The 23,035-nt window shown below is 41.6% G+C and overlaps 1 protein-coding gene across 3 annotated transcripts in view; it reads left to right on the forward strand.

Annotated features, from left to right (window-relative positions):
- LOC126469940 (presequence protease, mitochondrial) overlaps positions 1-23,035 on the forward strand; it is a 92,903-nt gene that overhangs the window by 25,958 nt on the left and 43,910 nt on the right. For 2 of the 3 annotated variants that reach the window (XM_050097344.1, XM_050097342.1), the window contains exon 2: positions 4,305-4,504. The exons of the other annotated variant lie outside the window; for it this stretch is intronic. The gene's annotated coding sequence lies outside the window, so the exon portion shown is untranslated. The remainder of the gene's footprint in view (positions 1-4,304; positions 4,505-23,035) is intronic. 3 annotated transcript variants of the gene reach the window in all.

Genomic DNA, 23,035 nt, shown 5'->3' on the forward strand with positions numbered 1-23,035 from the left:
TTTCAACTCTGAGTGCTCATTTAGAACACATTCTGGATACTTATTAAAAGCAGTATAAATTTCCATTTCTCCGTAGATAGTCGTCAATCTACCTTTACTAATAACATGAAAACCTCTTGTGCGTTAGGGCCATTCGCAGTATGTTTGTTAGCACATACGTGATTGCTAAATGAAGATTTATTACTGGTACTAATACTCCTGTTTCCTCAGCCTAGCTCCAAAATTTCTCCCTGTTTGTCCCAAGTAATTTTTTCAGTCATCACAGCTGTGATCAAAAGTATCCAGACACCCCCAAAAACATATGTTTTTCATATTAGGTGCATTGTGCTGCCACATACTGCCAGGTACTCCATATCAGCGACCTCAGTAGTCATTGGACATTGTGAGAGAGCAGAATGGGGCATTCTGTGGATCTCACAAACTTCGAACATGGTCAGGTGATTGGGTGTCACTTGTGTCGTAAGTCTGCACACAAGATTTCCACACTCCTAAACATCCCTAGGTCCACTGTTTCCGATGTGATAGTGAAGTGTAAATGAGAAGGAACATGTACAGCACAAAAGCGTACAGGCCAACCTCGTCTATTGACTGACAGAGAGCACCGACAGTTGAAGAGTGTCGTAATGTGTAAAAGGCAGACATCTATCCAGACCATCACGCAGGAATTCCAAACTGCATCAGAGTCCACTGCAAGTACTATGACAGTTAAGCAGGAGATGAGAAAACTTGGATTTCATGCTCGAGCTGCTGCTCATAAGCCACACATCGTGCTAATAAATGCCAAATGACACCTCACTTGGTGTAAGGAGCGTAAACATTGGACGATTGAACAGGGGAAAAACGTTGTGTTGGGTGACGAATCACAGTACACAATGTGGCGATTTGATGGCAGGGTGTGGGTATGGCGAATTCCCAGTGAACCTCATCTGCCATCGTATGTAGTGCCAACAGTAAAATTCAGAGGTGGTGGTGTTATGGTGTGGTTGTATTTTCATGGAGGGGGCTTGCACCCCTTGTTGTTTTGTGTGGCACTATCACAGCACAGGCCTACATTGATGTTTGAAGCACCTTCTTGGTTCCCACTGTTGAAGAGCAGTTTGGGGATGGTGATTGCATGTTTCAACACAGTCGAGCACCTGTTCATAATGCATGGCCTGTGGCGGAGTGGTTACACAACAACAACATCCCTGTAGTGGACTGGCCTTCACAGAGTCCTGACCTCAATCCTATAGAACACCTTTGGGATGTTTTGGAACACCGACTTCGCACCAGGCATCACTGACTGACATTGATACCTCTCCTCGGTACAGCACTCCGTGAAGAATGGGCTGCTATTCCCCAAGATACCTTCCAGCACCTGATTGAACGTATGCCTGCGAGAGTGGAAGCTGTTATCAAGGCTAAGGGTGGGCCAACATCATATTGAATTCCATCATTACCCATGGAGGGAGTGATTTCCCTAAATCGCTCCAGGCAAATGCCGGGATGGTTCCTCTGAAAGGGCATGGTTGACTTCCTTACCCGTCCTTCCCTAATCCCATGAGACCAATGACCTCAGTGTTCGGTCTCTTCCCCCAAACAACCCAACCCGTGGAGGGTGCCACAAACTTTTTCAGCCAGGTGTCTGGACACTTTTGATCACATAGCGTAGATCCCAGATTGCTTCATTACTTCAGCCTTGTGGGTACTATGGCATAGAGAACTCTTGATTTTGTGTGCAAAAACTTATCTGTACATTCATATTTCAGAAAACCTTAGCTATCTTATCAGAAATGCGTCCATAGTATGGAAATGTAGCATACTTCACCTTTTCTTTAGGCTACTCATTTGTTAGTGTAATACTGTCTACTTTCCTTTCTACAGAGATAGTCAGTTTTTTACTGTATATAGCTGAAACCATTCTATTATCGTAACCGTTTCTACAAGCTATTCTCTTCAACATATCTAATTCTTTACTCACTTCCATACTAACAGGAGGAATGCTTGTCATCCTACTTATCATCACTTGAAAGAAGGCACATTTATTTGAATGAGGATGACATGAATCATTATGGATTATAGTATTGGTTGTCATTGACACGATTAAATAAAAATCGCATTACAGCCTACTGCGGCTGATGTTTACATTGATCAAACATTTGGAGGCTGTGGATCCCCCCACAAAAAACCAGGTAGCTGTTGCCATGGCTGGGTGACACCTATGGAGCAAGCCCCCAGTCAGAGCTGGTCGAACAGCTTGCCATGAAGTGATTGAAACTTATTCAAGCCAGTGACTGCAAGGTCCTACCGATTGCTTTAAACTGGAACTATGATTATGATGCTTGCCAGTAAAACCCCAAATCGTTCCCGCCCTTGGATACACCATGGTAGGAAGGAAAATGGTATTTACACGGAGAGCCACACTCACGAAAGTACCAATTCTGTTCTAGAATGAATGCAAGATCTTTTAATGACCAAACATTAGTTTTTCATGGAACATATCAAACATAACTTTGGAGACATGGCAACATTGCAAAAGATGTGGAGTAGCTCCCTCCAGATCGAGACGACAGACTACACTCAGTATCGAGTCTTGCTTTTGTGTAATTCAGGGTATGCCAGTTTATTGTACTCAATACAACAGTGACCATTATCTTTCATCAAGATTTGATATTACGATCTGATGACGAATGATGTGCCAACCTGAAGGGCACAGTTCATCATCTGTGTCCACAAAGTGTCGAAGAATAATAAGAATTCATCTGAGAGCAGGGTTTACCATTGTGTCACCAGGCCCCACTAACCCTCCCTATGCATTGTGGTGTATTAAGGGTCTCCGTTTGATATGTCTTCTTGAGGGCTCAGTGAAACCATCTATGGCAATTGTGGACACTAAATAGTGTGGCAGAACACCTAGTCTCCATTCTACAGCATGTCAAGTCAGGACCCACCGAAAAGTAACTGACAGTCCAAGACTAAAATACCTTACACTAATTATCATACTTTGAGTCTATAAAGAATGTGTATGTCTTCATGCTGTTGATATGAGAACCAGTTTTGCACCAACTATGGAGAAACCTTGCTGCTCATCCAGATGACATGTTCCCTTACCCTCCCTCATTTCTCTTACCCAGCCGCTCTCCCCTTCTCTCACCCTCCCTCTTCCCCCTCCTTACCCGCCCCCCTCCTTACCCGCCCCCCTCCTTACCCGCCCCCCTCCTTACCCGCCCCCCTCCTTACCCGCCCCCCTCCTTACCCGCCCCCCTCCTTACCCGCCCCCCTCCTTACCCGCCCCCCTCCTTACCCGCCCCCCTCCTTACCCGCCCCCCTCCTTACCCGCCCCCCTCCTTACCCGCCCCCCTCCTTACCCGCCCCCCTCCTTACCCGCCCCCCTCCTTACCCGCCCCCCTCCTTACCCGCCCCCCTCCTTACCCGCACCCTCCTTACCCCCCCTCCTTACCCGCCCCCTCTTTACCTGCCCCCCTCCTTAACTGGCTCTCAGTCCTTAACAAACAAACAAAAAACACACACACACACACACACACACACACACACACACACACACACACACACACACACACACGTCCTTACCCGCCACCCTCCTCCTTACCCACCACCCCTTTCCTTCATCTGATGCCCCTCCCAGCTCCCCATCTCTTCCACCTCTCTCCTGGCTGCTGCTTCTCTTCCCCTGCTGCCCCACGTCCTTCTGTCTCTTATCCACTTCCCTCCCTCTTTTCAGGCCTTTTTCTATCACTAACCCCCTGTTGCTTCTCTTTCTTTTTTTCAGTAATAGAACTCATAACTAATTTTACAATGTTCGTATTGTAGCTTTGTCAGTTTTCCTCATAGAGTATTTGAAAAGTCATTCAGTATCCTTGTGCCCTGGAAGTCAAAAATTAATATTGTGTGTGCTGTTACTGATTCCATCATTTGATGATGTGTGTCATCACGCTTGTGTATACAAAACGAAATCAATAAACTTCATTGTAGTATCAACCATAAATGACTGCAGCTCAAGGCCAGTGCCTGATTGAGAAAGCCTATTTATCTAACTTGTTCGTGACATATACTGCTCTTCTTTCCAGGATGAAAGATGCCTGTGAAAATAGAAATAATTGGAAGTAAATGGTAAAGAACACACATCATTGGCATATTCTTAGGCATTGTTGAGCTGTGTTTGAAATTTAAAGATATGCAAATTTCTCATTTAGAAACATCATATTGAACTATTAAAATATGGTTGTGTTTTGACCAATAACAAAATAGTTGTTATTTGTGTGTACTTGGTCTTGCCACAAATCATGTCATTATTTCATTTACAGCTTACTTGGCAAATGGCGACTGGATGGCTTCACTGCCAAAAACAAATTTTTAGGTTTGAAAATGAGCATTCAATCCTTAAGGTGAAACTGTTGAGTACATCTTCGAGAAACACTTCTGCTACAGGCTACAGTGTGCTTAGGAAATAATTAACATTCTCACAAAGTCTTCCTGTACACAGTTCACACACAATATAGGCAAGGTAAGAAATCTTAATTAATTACTAATATTGTCCAAATAGTCTGTAATGAAGTCATTACTCCCTCTCCTCCATGCAGAGCTTTGAGAGGCTCTGAAGTTGTGTCATTAAGGAGGACATCAATTCAGTTCAGTGACATTATTTTCTGAACCTAATTAATATATATGGATCTCAAAACTAAAAATGTTGTTATTTAATGTAAAACATTTTTATATAAATAAAACAGAATAACTTATTCACTAATGAAAAACGTGCATTTCCTCAGCTCCACCCTGCGCTAACCTAAAGGATGTTGAGGAAATGATTTTGTGATATTACACTGGGTGGTGACTTACCTGGGAAGCCCATAAAATAGGCAGTTCTCAGAAGAATTGAATTCATCACATGACTTTGAATTTGTCATTCCTACAAAAGCAAAGGATTTTTATGTAAAAAAAATAATGGATTCATATTTGAACGTGCATGTTTTTAGATCACCACAGAACATTGAGACTTTGGCACTTTCTGATTAGTTTCATTGTGAAGTAGTACTTTGCCAACTTCCTCACAGTGTCATTCATGTATTCAGTAGCGACCATAGTGTGAAAAGTGTCCAGTTTGATACGTGAGGCTCTGGTGCCATCAAATTCTATTATTCCATTCCAGTGACAACAGTAGGAACCATGTTCGTGTGAGGACCTCTCCTGTATGAGGTTATTTCAAACTGTGCTGACAAAAGTTCAGAGGTTGTTCAGGGATATTTCTTGTGTACTTTGGTGTAAGGGACCTGTGGTCTCCATTGGCCCATAACAGACTAATTTCAGTTTGTGTTTGGCATTATTATTACAGCGTGTATACGGCCCAGGACAGCCGGGAGATCCAGGAAAAACCCGGGAATTTTTTCATCTGGGAGAAAACTGAGAAAAGCACAGGAATATTTTAGAATTCCAGGAATTTTTCGTTTAGTTTTCAGTAAATTTTTGTAATTTTGACTGGTAAGAATCAGTACTCTAACAAAGGATATTACTGTATCCCGCTACTGCAGAATAATATTGCAACAATAAAATGTGAACGAGGAGAGGGGGAAAAAAAAAAAAAAACGAAAATAAAACATAAATTGCGAAGGAAATGTGCCATATACAACAACAAAACACAGTGCTCATACAAGCATTTGCCAACAGCAAAATGTGTCAAAGGCTTTAGGAAGACTATGCAATGCTTCATAACAACAAATTGCCTCCGATGAACGTGACGTCACAACTGTTTACATTAGATTTGTTTTAGCAGTTACGAGTGGGCTCATGCGCAGTAGAGTGGTGTATGAGTAGTACCTTCTCCCATTTCTGGCTACAGAAATGTGGCTGCTGCTGTGCAAGCAGTAGCAGAAAGCAGCTAGATGCAACCAGGAAAAATTTTACTGCTGCGCCCAAGCTGCCAGATTCACGCAAGCGCAGAGGGCCCGGATCTAGAAGAAGGGGAGGGGGGGGGGGCACCAAATTCATATTCTTGATGAGTAAAAACGTAGTTTCACAAAGTGCCTAGCATCCAGCGCACGTTGGTCTATTGATTACTCAAATGACTTTGATGTGCATCCCTGTCGGTCTGAAGTGACTTGTCACGGTTCGCGCGGCTCCCCCCGTCGGAGGTTCGAATCCTCCCTCGGGCATGGGTGTATGTGTTGTCCTTAGCATAAGTTAGATTAAGTTGTGTGGAAGCCTAGGGACCGATGACATCAGCAGTTTGGTCTCATGGTTAAATAAAAAAAAAAAAAAAAAAAATCATAAGTTGATTTTTGAATGCGTGCATAGCTTACGTGATGTCTCTGTCAGGGGAATCCTCATCGCATCTAGAAATAAACTTTCCTGCAGGCAAAAGGGGACGGAGCTATACAAGCTGAGCAGAGTAAAGCCGAACGAGTGAAAGCCAATCACTGTCTGATTATGTGGTTGATCGGGTTTGCGAATGATCAGCGTTGTTATAATTACTAGGGAAATCCATAGATTCAGACTACCAGAGTGGAAATAAATGACTAACAGGAATAACAGGTAAGAAAGATTACATATTATCTTTTCGGTGTATCCAGGAAAATGAAATGTTGTCAGAATATTTTTCGCCAGATCACTACACTAGTAAGGGCCAGTTGTACAGTCTCCATCTAGCAGCCGCTTCAGTTCTATTCTGGAAGTAGCATGGAAAATGGTTTGTAGGAACATAACAACGCCGAACCGGAGAATAATCAGGGATACCTAAACCGGTGATTGTGGTTGGGTTAGTGAAGTTAACCGGTGAATAAGTTTTGACAAAGGCAGGAATAGTTCCAGAATTAGTCATGACAAGCTTGTTTGTTAGAATGAGGAAGGAGAAGAAACAGGGACATCACACAAATTAGGGAAGTATATGACGATTCCAAATATATATTAGAATCTCGTACTACTACTTTTCGATCTCATGCTCGAGAAACTGGAGCGTATGAATGAAATGTGAAACTGTTTTCTAACATAAAGCTTTTTGCTTATAGTAGGCCTAATAGGCATTTTATGTTGGTCTTCGTGAATTATATTCTGACATGTTATAAAAATGACCATTTGTGCCAAAACAGTCTCGTTTATTTGGTGTCTGTTAAAATTTCTGCAGTGTTAGAAAGGCCTATTTTGTTTTGTTTAGCAGACAGTGAGAAAATATACATAATCAGATCGAGAAACCACACCAGTCTTGGATACTATTTGTATTAACAGCCTACGCAATATTAGACAACGATATTTCGATTTTTCATGTAGCAAAACGTTTGACGAACTTTGTTGAAGTAATAGATTCTGTTGCAGAAAGGAAAGAATGCTATGTAAAGCTGTAGCAAGATTAGAGAGAAAACAGTGCTAGCAGATAAGGATTGAAGAAATATGTACTGTATTGTTTGTCTCTTGTCTTTATTGGTTTTATGTATCCTATATTTAATTTTATGTCACCCAAAACAGAAAGTTATTAGACAACAGGCAATAAAGAGTGCAAATTTTCTGAAGAGTTTTTGTTCTCCCGATTACAAATAATCCCATCCAGTATTAAGTGCGAGTTTTTTTAAAAAAAGAATAAGAGGGGCAGGATGTCAAACCGGGCGACTGGTGGTGGTGGTGGTGGTGGTGGTGGTGGTGGTGGTGGCGGTAGTAGTAGTAGTAGTAATAATAATAATAATAATAATAATAATAATAATAATAATAATAATAATAATATCCCCTGGGGAGGTTTCATGTAGGCTTATGAATCTCATTTCATAACTGACAGTTTAGTAGAGAATGGTCAAGAAGTGACAAACTAAATTGACTTTTTCTGCGGGTTCCATTTGTTTATTGCCCTCAGCGTGTGAAGTCTTCGAGCAAGATAGCAGAGCAGACGTTTCTGTGTATGTCATTCTGGTATAGTGGGCACAGTTTTTGTTAGATTTCTTAATTTAGCTGCTCTTGCTTTATCAAGAGCACATAAAGCCCTGTCTAAATTAAATGGTATGTGGGTCATTCTGTGTCAGTTCAACCAGGGGCTTCAGCTCATAGTCTCAGATTTGACTGAAATTTAGTACAGTAATTCTACCATGTGTGGAACACTTGTGTACAAAGTATTGGTTTCCCCTGCCAATTAGTTCCAGAATTATGACTTGTGAAAGAAGGTGGCGTGACCCGGAAATTGCAACCTGCATCCGGCAATCTATCTTCAGACCCAACTTCAGGTCTTAATAACTTTGGAACTATTCCACACAGTCCAGTGAAATATTTACAACCTAGTAACATCCATTTAGAGAACACACTACATGAATGAAAACACCAACAACATATTTCTGAGGGAAAATAAAAAATTCCAAAGTGTGATTAAAAAAATGTAATATGTTAGAAGGTACATATTGTAGGCACCCTCTATGCCAAATATAATTCACTCAAAAAGGGTATAAACTTTTTTGTGGTAAGCTTAATGTGGCCTAAACACACACAGAACTCATCATACCCATATCAGTCACAAAAACTGAGTTACATGCACAGGAAAATACAAAAATTTGAAAAATTACCTGAAAAACATGTATTTTCTAAGTGTGGTAGCACAAAAGGGACAAGTGGTATCCAAGCCAAATTTCACACACTGCATAAGTAGACCATAATGATATATATCTCCAAATTTCAGCATGTTATTGCAAGACATTTGTGTACAGTGGAAGTTGACAGATGTATTTGGTGATGTGGCCATTGTTCCACAACACAATTTTGTAAAAACATATCGTAAAATGTTCTTCCTCTTCTTATCCTCTCCCACAACTGTTTAATCACTAAGCAACAACATATAGACAGATTAACACATCCTATCATTAATGTTTACTGCACCTTAACTGCTAAAAACCAGTTGATTGTGCTTCGAACAGAAGTTCTCCCACACTTTAGCTACTGTACTCTGTACTTTGAGTGGCAAATTGTACTGTCTTCCTGACACTGTGGTAGGAACTGGAACTGTCATAAGAATATGTTCAAAAGGAATCCAACACCTGTCTTCCAAACGTGGTCAATGAAATGAGCTTGCTGGTCCTGCTGGTGCCATGAAGTTCACAAATACATCACCTTCTGCTTCACAGCACTGTGCAACACATCCTAAGTACCATTTGTCATTATAAACAGCAATAACATAGCAACCTGGTTGTATGTTGCTGCTTTTGATTCTGAATCCTGAGTCAGACAGACTGTGAAGACACATGTTGTGCGTGAACCTATAGTTATAACCGGACAGTCTGCTCATCTGCACATTGTCAGAGTCCGCTGGACAGAAGTGATGATGGCTTCTTGTGCCTGCAACAGTTTTAACGTGTTCTAGTCTGCTTTTTAGCAACACTTCGACTGATTTCACCTCATCTTTCGAAACATAGAATGATTGTATGCCAGAGATATTTTTCTGTACCCAGGTAAATAATTGAAGAGGTGTTAGTTGTGACCTTCTGTAGGGTGCTGCAGACTAACTCATGATGCCATGCGCTTAATGGTAGCACCAATACCATCACATTCATTTTTACCATGACTTGCTGCGATAAAATTCCATTCTGCGTGAATCTGAAAATCATGGTAATGCATGCATAAATTTTTAAGATTTTTACAGTTTTTGCACTTACTAGCTGTCCCATCACTGAAGTATTTCGCAAAATGTATGTGAGGCAGCTTGTTTTTCACATACGCCGTGACAGTGTGAATGTGGGCATGAACTGCAATGGCATCATGAATTAAACAGTCACTAAAAACACACAGGTTCATGACAGACACATCACCTGATTCACCTCTATAGTAAATCGCAAATGGCTGGAGAGTTGCTTGACTATCGTCCCAATGATATCCTTGGATGGAATCTTGAACTAAAAATGCATAATTTTCAGAAAAGTCTAATATTACTGTAATTTCATCTTGTTTCAAATTATCCTTACAAAACTGGAGATAAGCCAATTGTGCTGTTGCTGTGAAGCTGTGTGTGGTCAGTTTGTCCGTTTTTTGACAACACATTTCAACAAAATCTTCCACTGTACTTTGCTTTGTTTCAAGACTTGTGCGATCCATGTGTGTCCATTGTTTATAAGAAACAAGTTCATCATCATTCATAAGGAGTTCACCATACAGTTTGTTATTCATGTGTTCTTCAAGATTCGCCCTGCCACGACACTTCTCACACCTGTGTATCATGCACTGGTAGGAACTGATGTCACACACTAGCAGCTTCATTGCACCTTTGTAATCCAGACCAGAATCCTTTATAGCAGCAAATATCAGCTTAGCGTTTTGATGGGTCTCACATACACAAACAGTGTGTGTGCCCCTTGCACTTACACGCACAACCCATTTTGGATGAAGATTGAAAAAAGATGACAAACCTACTTTGGTATTGGGATACTTTTCCTTGAATTCTACATATAGTTCTGATATGTTGCATAGCAACAGTCTGTTTTGCATCTTTACACATACATTTCCCATTTTCACCGTTACATAGTCTTTTTTTTCCAGGCATTATTCGGCTGTAGTCATTATTTTCATAAAACTCCGACACTAGCACCTTTATTTCTGAACTCAATTGCTTACCCTGAGCCTGCTGAAGTTGTGGAAGCACTCCTTGGGTTGCTTTTATTTTCCTAGCTTGCTGTACCATATATGTAGAAAAATTGAATTCCTTTGCAGTTTAGTCAATAGACCAGCTGGAAGGTGCAAGGATAAGAATAGCTACTTTTTTCTGGCGTGTGCATATGGCACATTTTTCTTTCAAATCGTGCACGATTTAGTCCAAATCAGAGCATTTTCTGGCATGATTTTTGTTCCTTTGGAGCTGATAGTTCTTCCTCTTCCACCATTAGTGTGTCAGCTATTTTGTGTTTTAATTCCATTTGAGCTTCTTGTAGTTTTCTTCTACCATAGCTGGGCCTGTCTCTTTTCTCAACTTTGTGTGTCTTCATGGGAGACAAACCAAGAGCAGTCACTGAAGTATTTAAGTGCTCATCCGCTGTGGTTGTAGGTGGCTGATACTCTTCGTCACTGTCATGTAAATTATCAGGATATTCTTCATTTTTTAGCAGTGTAACACACCTGGAACATAAATTTTGTCCTGGTTTCATGTTAAGTCCCATGCACTGATTCACTTTCAATACTGATTTTATATCAATTTCTCTGAGGCTACACTTCACTGTCTTCTTATGAATCCAAAATGGATCAAAACAACTTCTTTGTAGGAAAGAATACTTATCCAGAAACACTTTCATATGATGATAACAAACACTAAAGTTTCCTGGAACTGTACTTCTTGTGCCCACCCACAGGGTGTATCCCTGATCTCCATAGCAACAAATCTTGGTCTGATTCATCCAGATCATACAGTACAAAGTGAATGCCACATTTTGTTCCATATGTTGTTTTATGACATTCAGATGCTTGAGCTCTACCAATACTGCAACTTGTTTGAACAAAAGCACCACTAGTACACTCTTCCACCTCCATACTGACTTTCCACAACAGTAACAACCAGTCTGAACTAGAATCTTAAAACCATGAGTAACCTGTCATTGTTGCTTGTTTCCTTTGTTGTTCCTGCCTAACAATGACTCATCCTGTCCCTGAAAACTACCATTGTTTAACTTTCTGTTGCCTAATGGTTCTCAACAATTGCTGCAGCTTTATCTGAAACAAGCTGTCTGCATTATCACTATTACTTGCTAAATCGTGTTAAAAGAAACGTAACCAAATACAACTCTTGTCAACTTTTATTGTACACAATTGCCTTGCAATAACAAGTTGAAATTTTGCCACATATTATATTATGGTTTACTTATGCAGTGTTTGAAATTTGGCTTGGATATCACTTGTCCCTTTTGTGCTACCACACTTAGAAAATACATGTTTTTCAGGTAATTTTTCAAATTTTTGTATTTTCGTGTGCATGTAACTCTGTTTGTGAGACTGATATGGGCAACATTAGTTCTATGTGTGTTTAGCCCTCATTAAGCTTACCACTAAAAAAATTTATACCCTTTTTGAGTGAATTATATTTGGCATAGTGGGCACCTATAATATGTACCTTTTAACAAATTACCTTTTTTTTAACCACATTTTGGAATTTTTCATTTTCCCTCGGAAATATGTTGTTGGTGTTTTGATTCATAGAGTGTGTTCTCTAAGTAGATGTTACTGGGTTGTAAAAATTTCACTGGACTGTGCAGAATAGTTCCAAAGTTATTAAGACCTGAAGTTGGGTCTGAAGATAGATTGCCAGATGCGGGTTGCAATTTCCAGGTCACGCCACCTTCTTTCACAAGCCATTATTCTGGAACTAATTGGCAGAGGAACTTAAAATTTTGTACATGTGTGTTCCACACTTGGTAGCATTAGTGTGCTAAATTTCAGCCAAATCTGAGACTATCAGCTGGAACATTTTCTCAAATTGGTTGAATTGACATGAAATGACCCATGTTTTTGTGAAAGGATTGCAGGAGTACTTTTGCAGGAAACAAACTGAGAGAGAAGCAAGGCTTCATGAATCTGTTTAAAGGTCATAATCAGACCATAATGTCAATAGTATTTACTAAGCAAGTCAAAATTCATTCAGTGACTCAAGTTCTTTTGACAAACAACCAGTTGTGCAATGTGGTATGTCAGGAGCAACATCTGAGTCTATCTGTCCTCCAGAAAATAAGTTAGCCACTCTTGTGCTAAAACACCTTGAAAAGCCTAGTAAATAAAAAAATTCTATTTTTTGTGCGTGCTTGATGTCTTAAGTTGCCAACGAATTGCTCAGTGTCCTCAGTGGCTAATTTCTTGGTTGTAATTCGAAAAGAACAGACTACGTATCGCCTATAGATGGTTGTACAAATGTAATTAATATAGTTTATTACATCTGCCCATAGTTTTTTTCCAGGTGCACAAGGGCTAATGCATCCTGTGTGTTAAGTGTTGGTGGCAGCCTGGCTGTTAGGGTGATAATTGTTGGTGGCTGACACTGACCACTTAACTGAAGCACATGTTAGCCAGTGTGTGTATGGAAATGAATATGTGCACGTGTGTCTAATACTCAGAGTACATTTCTACAATGATTTGTGGGTGAGTAGTAGCCTTTTCTCCTTTTTTTTTATTATTCCAATTTTGGTTTCACATTCTCGTTATAATTTCTTGGCTATGGTATGCATAAAAAGTAAAAATATTAGCAAATGTATAAAATTCCAGCACATCAAAATAACAACCTATCAGCATAAAATATAACAATAGTGAGTTGTGTTGTACCACGAAATAATGTACTTGGTGCAGCCGAGTAAAATTCAGATTCCTTCCATGGCGACATGATGCCTTCCCCAACAATATAAGAAGCCAAGGAAAGTGGGTCAAGCTATAATGGCTGGACTGAATTTCAACAAGGGGAAGCCACAGATACCACTGTATTATGGACGTCAGAGGCACCAAAGTGCAGACACAGCCGGAAGATGGAGCATCCACAACTCGGATGGCTGATTCCCCATGCCCAGGCTGCATCTCTATTGGGAGTTGAGGTGAAGAAACTAGTATGATAGCATAACAATCATGGGTGAGGCCCGAATAAGTATTTCTTATTTTCAGTACAGATATATGCAGCCAGTGACCTGCAATGAGGAGGGACCGATCCTGGACCGCCATTTACTTATCTAGCGATCTATAAGCATCCATTTTGCTGCATATCCCACCCTGCAGATGTGGGCACTGTTAGCCGAAGTGCTGCCATCTGTGCAGAGTCTGATGTGGAAAACTTAGTCCCCTTCGATCAGTGGGCCACTTCGTGGCCTCCAGCACGAGCCTGGATGGGTGGCCACTTGCCATAGTATGGGCGTCTCCTGTCTGCTGCTGTAGGCAGACTCTGCAGCTGCAGCAGCTGCTGCTGCTGCTGCTGCTGCTGCTGCTGCTGGCTGCCTCTTCTGTCCAGAGATTGCAGCATGCCATGTCGTGCCTCGTGCACTGCTGTTCAGCTGCCGCCAGGCAGTGTAGCTGATGTGCAGTCGGCAACCCACTACCTCAGCAGACTTGGGCACCTCTGCCACAACGACATGGTCCACATGCTGATGTTGGCACCTTCGTGGCTGGGTATTCACTGCCACTGCTCTGATTCCACAAGCAGCCTGCAATGTTGCCACATCATCTGTATATTGTTAGACAATAAGTGTTGGGTCTTTAATGCTGTTTTACTAATGCTCATTGGGCATCAGACAAGCACCCGCTCATCACGCCACTATGCACATGCATCCAGGGATAGTGATCCATCAGCATCCTGACCGTGATGTGCCCACAACCACCACTCAACATAACATCCATCACCAGAGTCATTACAGTTGGTAATATTTAGCAGTATGGCATCAAAGTAAGCACAAATTTGGTAAAATAAGTGGTAGCTTCTTTAATATATTAATGACTTCTAGAACACACACACACAAATAACTTTTGTAGTTAAATAGGATTGATAACAAGTAACTTTCCTGGAGAACTGCTGGAAGGCACTTGGTGTACTTTGTTTATTAAAAAAATTACCGCAGCAAAGAAAAAAAAGTTTAAAAATTGCCACAGTTTATTTTGTCCCCTACTTTGAGCTTGTGTAACACAAAAATGGTGAATGACTCAGCCTTGAAATTTTTTAAAGTGTGTAGATCACGTTTTATGAACTGTTGTGGCCGGTTTCACCTGAAATAGACCAGTTTCAGATTTAACATTAGAACAAAGAGAAATAAATAAAACATTGGTTATTGCCTAATCCCTAAATAACTAATGATTTAAGTTCTCGCCTTCTGCAGCTGGCTGCATAGATTTCACTGCTAGCAAGAGTCGCCACTGTTATCAATATCCAATGTAAATGGTGATACTAGTACTTCCTGTTTAAATCTGCACTTAGGGTAAATAATGGCAGGGTTTATACCATTGCCGGTGTTGGACGGGGGAGGGGGTGAGGCATAGTTGAGGTGCCCACCAAGAGATCCAGCAGCATGGCCAGCTCCAATGACCTGGCATGGTCCTGTGGCAGGAAGTGGAGTTGGAGGCAAATTTGGTATTGGGGGGGGGCAAATTTGGTATTGGGGGGGGGGGGGGGAGGGGGGGCTGGCTCATCTGTGTGCTTATGAGTGTGCCATAGGTTGTGCCTGTGAGTGGATGGCAAGGGACACAGAGTTCAGAGTTTTGGTTAGTGGCACAAAAGATGATTGCATAGGTGTGAGCTCCTTCAGTTAGAGGCAATGGGACTGTTTATGAATGCAGTTGCAGTTGGAGCTGGTTTCAGTGACAGGCCATGACCTTAGGACCAGCCGCAACATCAATCAGCTGATGTGCACTATGGCCTAGGATGACCCCATGGGTCCACCATGTATATCAGCCAAATGTGGGCACCCGGGCATAGGTGTCCTCCAAATGGCCGAACCTGTACTTCAGCTGGGCATGGATGGTGGGTGGTCTAACAGGGTTCGATGCCTGCATCAGTACAATATTTCAGCTGTACTGGCCCCTTTGACAGGGGTGGACTTATACTTGGTAATGAATCTGTGTAGTGCCTCCTCGGTCAACATTGTCAACAACGTCTCATGTTTCAAACATTCTGACTGCACAGCTTCTGAGTCAGGGCCGCGTGGAAGGGGGAGGTGGTCAGTTGTTCAGTGCTGTTGTAGTGGCAGAAGACTTTGGGTTTGGATTGCATTGAAGTAAACTGGGATCATTGTCTGGCATGAGTTTGTGTGGTGCTACCTCAATTGCAAAGATCATAGAAATGGTGTGGATGGTAGCATGAACGGTTGATGATGGTATCCACACCACAAAAAGGAAATCGGAAAAAGCATCTACCACAAACAATCACGTATCTCCCTGAAATGGCCTGGCAAAAGTGTGTGTGTGTGTGTGTGTGTGTGTGTGTGTGTGTGTGTGTGTGTGTGTGTGTGTGTATATATATATATATATATATATGTGTGTGTGTTATATTCCCTCTCTCCCCCTCTCCTCTCCCATGGATAATCATGGCTATGGAGAGGAATGTCGTGCAGGAGCCACCTGCTTTAGGGAGCAGGTACAACAGGAGTGGAATGCGTGTTCAGCTGCACAGTCATTACTAGACCGGTACATGTGCTGCCAACTTCCGTCTTGTGCATTATCCCCTAGTGACCCATGAAGTAGTTCAAGAATGGTGAGTCATAGCGGAGGCAGAATGAGGACTCATCATTCATAGATGTCTGTGGCTAATGTTAAGATGCTGTTTGTTGCATTGAGCCTGTGCTTCATCAAAAAATTGCTAAGAAATCCCAGGTCTGCTTGTTTTAGTAAATGCTCAGGCTACCCCAACCGCGTCACTGACATTTGCAGTACCAGGTCATTGGCCAACACTTTGGGCACATCATGCGCTGTCAGTAGGATGTTCCAGGATTTATCACAGGTGGTGGTAGAATACAAAACGAACCGTTTTCTGGGGATCAAATTTGGTGTCAGGACCATTGGGAAAGCAGGACATGGTGTCTGCATTGGCATGTTGGTGTGTAAGGTAGAAGTGTGGCTTTCATAGTTATAACTGCTTAAGAACAATGCCTATCACTGCAGACTTGGCCCTGTTTTCTCCTTGAGCGTGGACCTGTGCTAGAAAAGCAGTATCAATGGCTTACAGTCAGATGGAAATTGCTGCTTCACAAATATACATCAAACTTACTCACATCATAAAGTATCGCTAAAGTCTGTTTTACATTCTGTGACTATTTTATTTACACTGCTGTTAATGTTTGAGTACTAGACGGCAGCGTTGAGGGTAGAAATCGTAGAGGGAGACCAAGAGATGAATACACTAAGCAGATTCAGAAGGATGTAGGCTGCAGTAGGTACTGGTAGATGAAGAAGCTTGCACAGGATAGAGTAGCATGGAGAACTGCATCAAACCAGTCTCAGGACTGAAGACCACAACAACAACAACAACAATGTTTGAGTTATAGACAATGAATCTTTTGGAGACATTTGAGATTTTATGGGGCAAAACTGCCCCAATCCCATATTGTGGTATATCAATTGGGAGCATCAGTCACATGTCCGATGTGTACTTGGCTGTTTTTAGATAATCCTAAAGGTATTGAAAAGCTTGTTGACATGATGCTGACCACACAAATTTGAGGCCTTTTTTGTGTGTCTGGTTGCTGCTTTGGGTACAAACATAGTACAGCAAGTGAGTCTGCAGAGAAAAGACCAGTTGTTTCCGGTAGGCGGATGCTGGAAAGTTTTATAACGTCAACATGGTCACACATGGGTGCTGCTGGAAATGTGGCCCAGGTCTTTAATGCCAGGGGCAAAAAAGCTGCGCTTGTCTGACAAAGTAAGTGTTTTCTCAAGAAAATCATAAAGTCCACAAACAAAGCTGTGCTGTTGTATGTGTAGCAATATGACTCTTGACTAGACACTTCATACAGTGTGAAACCAGTGCCCAAGGCAGTCTTTCAGCAAGGTTTACATATGGATTGGCAGTACCACCCACATGACACACCAGTCTTGCTTCTCGCAGCCATCCATGGTGACTTCCCTGTTGCTGATTTCCAACACCTCCGTTACCCCTGCTATCATAGCTGCTGTAGGCAGGAATACTACCCTCTTCAGTTGTCCATCAAGAATTTTTGAAGTATCAGATAATTAGTTTTCACTTGGGCAATAGTGGAAAATTTTAAACAAAAGCTTTGGTCATAAAAACCAGTCATTGCAAAGACAGGAGAGGGAAATTTCAATGATTTTTTCTTAAATAAAAGAGGAAACACTAGCTGTCTCTGGCCAATACAACATAGATGTCTTGCACCAAGATGCCCTGATGCCAGCTACGAGCACTTTTCACTTGCTGTGTTACGAGATAAGTAATTTAGCTAGTAATTAATTGTTTTTGCAGTATATTCTGTAGTATTTACATGCATTAGTGTCAGCTAGACTTGATAAATTCAAGGTTTCAGTTTTTTATTTGTGTCTGAATAGGAAAAGCGAAGATTCTGTTTATAACAGTTTCGCGTGTACACAAACGTTTGTTTACATTCTTAATTGATGTTAAATACATGGGATTATCAATTAAGTCAGTGTACAATACTCAGTATCTATGTTTATTAGTGTCATTTACAAGGGGAGGCCGCCAATTGTGAAATTCGGATTCGATTCATACTGCGCATAATAAAAGCTCATGGCCAGAGGTGTAATGTGGCAAAGCACCAAAATGCACTTCTCAGCCGTTGTCCAGAAAATCGACAGTTAAAAGAAACCGTTGCGGTGAAATACTCTCTATGATTAATAATTTTCTACAGCGTCGTGGCGCAGCGGTAAGCGCCCGGGTTCGTAATCCGAAGGTCCCCGGATCGAATCTTGCACCGTACAACCTTTTTATATATATATAAACTATTAATGAATTGCTTATGCATGTTGGTGAAGGCGGATCGCTCTCCAATTGTACCGCCTCCATTTTTCCGTTTGTTTAACAGGGTGTACCAAAGCTCTCACGTCCGCACTGATTTTCGACGATGTTATTAAGTTGCGCTAGGGACCGCATCTACCTTGTTTCGAAGTTAGCAGGCAACTACGCTGTTATGCGGGGGCTCGTTTCGGCCTATTCAACATCTGTCCTTCAAGTGTAACGAGCGAGTAACGGAGTTTATATTTCATACCTGCCACAGCAAATTTCTGTTCGTGGGGTCTCTATTCTAATTCGAACGTTTGACTTACGCTATACGTATTTGTTTCGGAATATCGTTTCTACGTCTTCCGTTAACTATACGTGGTTAACATTATGAAGACAATTAATAACATTTGTGAAATACAACTTTGTTTGCGGAAAACATAATGATGTTCGAAGTCGCCAGTTTTTCCACGACAAACGACTTTCAACAACTTATTATATGCATAATTGTTGCAACTGATTGCCGGGAATTATATATATATATTTGAATTACAAAAAACAAATACTAAAAAAAAAGGTTGTATGGCGCGAGATTCGATTCGGCGACCTTCGGATTACGAACCCGAGCGCTTACCGCTGCGCCACGACGCTGTAGAAAATTATTAATCGGAGAGAGTATTTCACCGCAACGGTTTCTTTTAACTGTCGATTTTCTCGACAACGGCTGAGAAGTGCATCTTGGTGCTTTGCCACATTACACCTCTGGCCATGAGCTTTTATTATGCGCAGTATGAATCGAATCTGAATTTCACAATTGGCGGCCTCCCCTTGTTAGACTCGATACATTGAAGGTAGCAGTTTTTATACGTTTTATTAGGAAAAGTGATACTGACAGTGAATTCTGTAACCTCACTTGTATACATTTAACTAGTTCAACTTGTGAGTGTTAACAGTTAAGCAAACGTAAAATATGTGGTAAATTAGTGTTACACTACAATATCTGAGTAAATCAAGTGTTATAATACAGCTTCTGAGCCCTTCTTACATACGGTTTAGTTAGCAGAAAGCTCACCTCGCCGTCTGCTTAAATTCCTTAGCTTGTTGTGTGCTTTACATTCTGAACTCTTATTGTTAGCTAAAGGTTTTGTTTTGTACCTGCATCTGTCAGTGTACAATACTCAGTATTTACATTTATTAGTGTCATTTAGATTTGATACATTGAAGGTAGCAGTTTTTATAGTTTTATTAGGACGTTTTAGCGTGTACATAAGCATTTGTTTACATTATAAATATGAGGGATAATCAGAAGTGTAGCTTTCTGTAGGTTACTGTTTAATTCGTTAATAATATTCATTAGGTAGCCCGTAGCAGTTTACTGTAGGTCACTTGTTTTTCTTTAGTATTCACTAGATAGCCCCTATCAGGAAACAGTAAGTTTCCTTACATTTCTTTTAGTATTAGTTGGATGGGTAGGGACTGTGTCTGTTGTGTGCAGATGCAGGAGTAGTTGGCCACAGTCCAAATGCAGCTGGAAGGTTTGTTTGCCACAGTCAACAGGCTCCAGAATGCCACCTTTAGGTGCAGTGGGGATGGGGTGCCTGGGGCAGCCTCTGCTGTACTAGATGTGTAGAGGGTGGGGGGGGGGGGATGTCACAGCTCTCTTGTCACTGAGCTGACATCAGGTGTGACTGAGCCGTCCAGCCCACTCTCACCTTAGTGTGGGTGGCGGACTGTGTCGAGGTCTTGAACCTCAAGGCAAAGGCTGCATGGAGAATGTAGGCTCCTGCCAAATCCCATGCACTTTGCTAATAGATTCAGTGTGCTGTCTGATGCTTGGGGGGGGGGGGGGCTGAGCCGGATCAGAATGTACCTTCTGCCAGGATAATGGCCGCTCCTTCAGCAAGGTCCGGACAGGCACATGGGGATAGGGGTTTGTTAGTTATTAGGAGCTCCAATGTTAGGCGGGTCATGGACCCCTCAGCAGCATAGTGGCTAGGGTGAGGAAGAAGTCCAACGTTCACTCAGTGCACTTCCCAGGGGGCCTTGTCTGGGATGTGGAAGAGGCTCTTCAAGCAGCTATCGAGCGTGCGGGGTGCAGCCAGCTCCAAATTGTTGCACATGTCGGCACCAACGATGCCAGTTGTCGAGGTTCGGAGGAAATCCTTGGGTCCTTTTGACGGCTGGCTAAACTGGCAAAGGCGGCTTCCATCTCTAGAGGAATGGAAGCCAAGCTGATGATTTGCAGCATCATACCCAGGGTGGACTGGTTTGGAGTTGAGTGGAGAATCTAAACCAGAGGCTACGTCGACTCTGTGGCGAAAACGGTTGTAGATTCCTCGACCTACACTATGGGGTGGAAGGTTGTAGGACCCCCCACAATAGATCAGGGGTGCACTACACACAGGAAACAGCTATGTGGGTAGCGCAATACTTGTGGTGTGCACATGGAAGTTTTTTAGACTAGGTTCCTCCCCACGAAAAACAAACCGTTGGCCTGAAAAATTACCAGTTGATGACACGGATGTGGGTGTGCCAACTGTAAAAATTTGCTAGTTCACCTAAACAGGTCATTCCAAAGGATTTAAGTATGCTAAATCTCATGTTAATAAATTGTTGAAGTGTCTGTAGCAAGATCCCCGAGTTACTCTCTGAAATAAACAGTAGTAATGCCAATATTGTATTAGGTACTGAAAGCTGGTTGAACTCAGACATAAATAGCAGTGAAATTTTGAACTCGGATTGGACAATGTTTAGGAAGGATAGGACTGATGCTGTGGGAGTTGGTGTGTTCATTGCAGTTAAAATCTGTTTAAATGCAGTTGAGATCGATACTGGATCATACTGTAAAATAGTCTGGATAAAGCTGTCAATCAGACAAGGAGTGACCATTGTATTAGGATGTTTTTATAGACCACCAGCATCCGCAATAAACGTTGGAGAATGTTTCAGGGAAAGTCTTGAGCACATAGGAAATAAATATCCAAATTATCCATTAGTTATAGGTGGAGACCTTAATCTGGCATTGACTGACTCGGAAAATTACACGTTTATCACAGGGGGCAGAAACAAAAACTCGTGTGAAGTTATTGTAGGAGCGCTCTCAACATACAACCTTTAGCAATTGGTTAGGAAACCAACTCAAGATGGGAACATATTGTATATCTTGGCAACAAACAGACCTGATCTTTTTGGGGAAGTCCATCTAGAAGAAGGTGTTAGCAACCATAATGTCGTTGTGGCTTCTATGTCAGTGGCAGTTGCAAAAAAACCAAAGAAACAGCATAGAGTTTTCTTGTTTGGGAAAGCAAGTAAAAGTGTCATTAATGAATAAGTCAGCTCCAAGCATGCACCACAGGACACAAAGATACTGAGCATCTTTGATCGGAATTTAAAGGTATTGTCGAACACGTGCTAGAGAAATATGTGCCTAGCAAAAATATAGGGGAGGGAAAGGATCCACCTTTGTTCAACAAACATATTAGGAAGTTGCTGAGAAAGCAAAAAATTTTGCACAGTCATTTTAAACGTAGTCACTGCCCCACTGACAGCCGTCAAAAGGTCAATGAGAGGTTCTTTTAACGAATTTGAAAGCAATATTTTATCTGCAGATTCTAAAAAACACCCAAAAAATTTTGGTCATACGTAAAATCTATGAACACTACAAATAATTCAATATCTTCTCTTGCTGACAGTACGGGTAATGTAACGGATGATGATGATGATAAACAGAAGGCCAAAATTCTAAACCTAGCTTTCAAAACTTCATTTACGGTAGAGGATTGCAGCTCTATTCCCCCTTTCAGTTATCGAACAAACTCCATGATGGCTGACATAGTGTTTAGTGTATCTAGTATTGTGAAACAATTAAGATCCTTAGACACCAGGAAGGCATATGGCCCAGATGGTATCCCTGTAAGATTTTATGTTGACTATGCTACAAATATATCACCACTCTTATCCATCATCTATCAGGGATCATTGGAACAGTGGAGTGTTCCATGGGACTGGAACAAGGCCCAGGTCATAGCAGTCTATAAAAAGGGTAGAAAATCTGATGCACATAATTACCGGCCAATTTCACTGACATCGATTTATTGTAGAGTCATGGAACATATTTTGTGTTCAGACATAATGACGTTTCTAGACTCTGAGAAGCTCATGTGCAGAAACCAGTGCAGTTTTAGGGAACAGCACTCATGTGAGACACAGCTGGCCCTCTTTGTACGTGATATACAACAGGCTCTAGATACTGGCTCCCAGGATGATGCCATATTCCCCGACTTTCGAAAGGTGTTTGACTCAGAGCACTGTCGCTTGCTCCAGAAAGTGCGCACTTACGGTCTGTCCGATGACATATGCGATTAGATAGAAAGTTTTCTAACAGACAGAGAGCAGTATGTCATCCTGAATGGTGAGACTTCAACAGAAAAAGTGTAACATCAGGTGTGCCCCAGGGCAGCGTAATAGGTCCGCTGCTTTTTACGATTTACATAAACGATCTGGTTGATGGTATTGACAGCACATTAGACTGTTTGCTGATGATGATGTAGTATACAGGAAAGTAGTATCACATGAAAGTTGTGAACAAATCAATGAGGATTTGCAGAAAATAAATGTGTGGTGTAATGACTGGCAGTTATCTCTCAATATTATTAAGTTAACCTACTGCATATAACA

The sequence above is a fragment of the Schistocerca serialis genome, chromosome 3 (assembly GCF_023864345.2).
Source record: "Schistocerca serialis cubense isolate TAMUIC-IGC-003099 chromosome 3, iqSchSeri2.2, whole genome shotgun sequence".
In the NCBI taxonomy this organism is placed as follows: Eukaryota; Metazoa; Arthropoda; class Insecta; order Orthoptera; family Acrididae; genus Schistocerca; species Schistocerca serialis.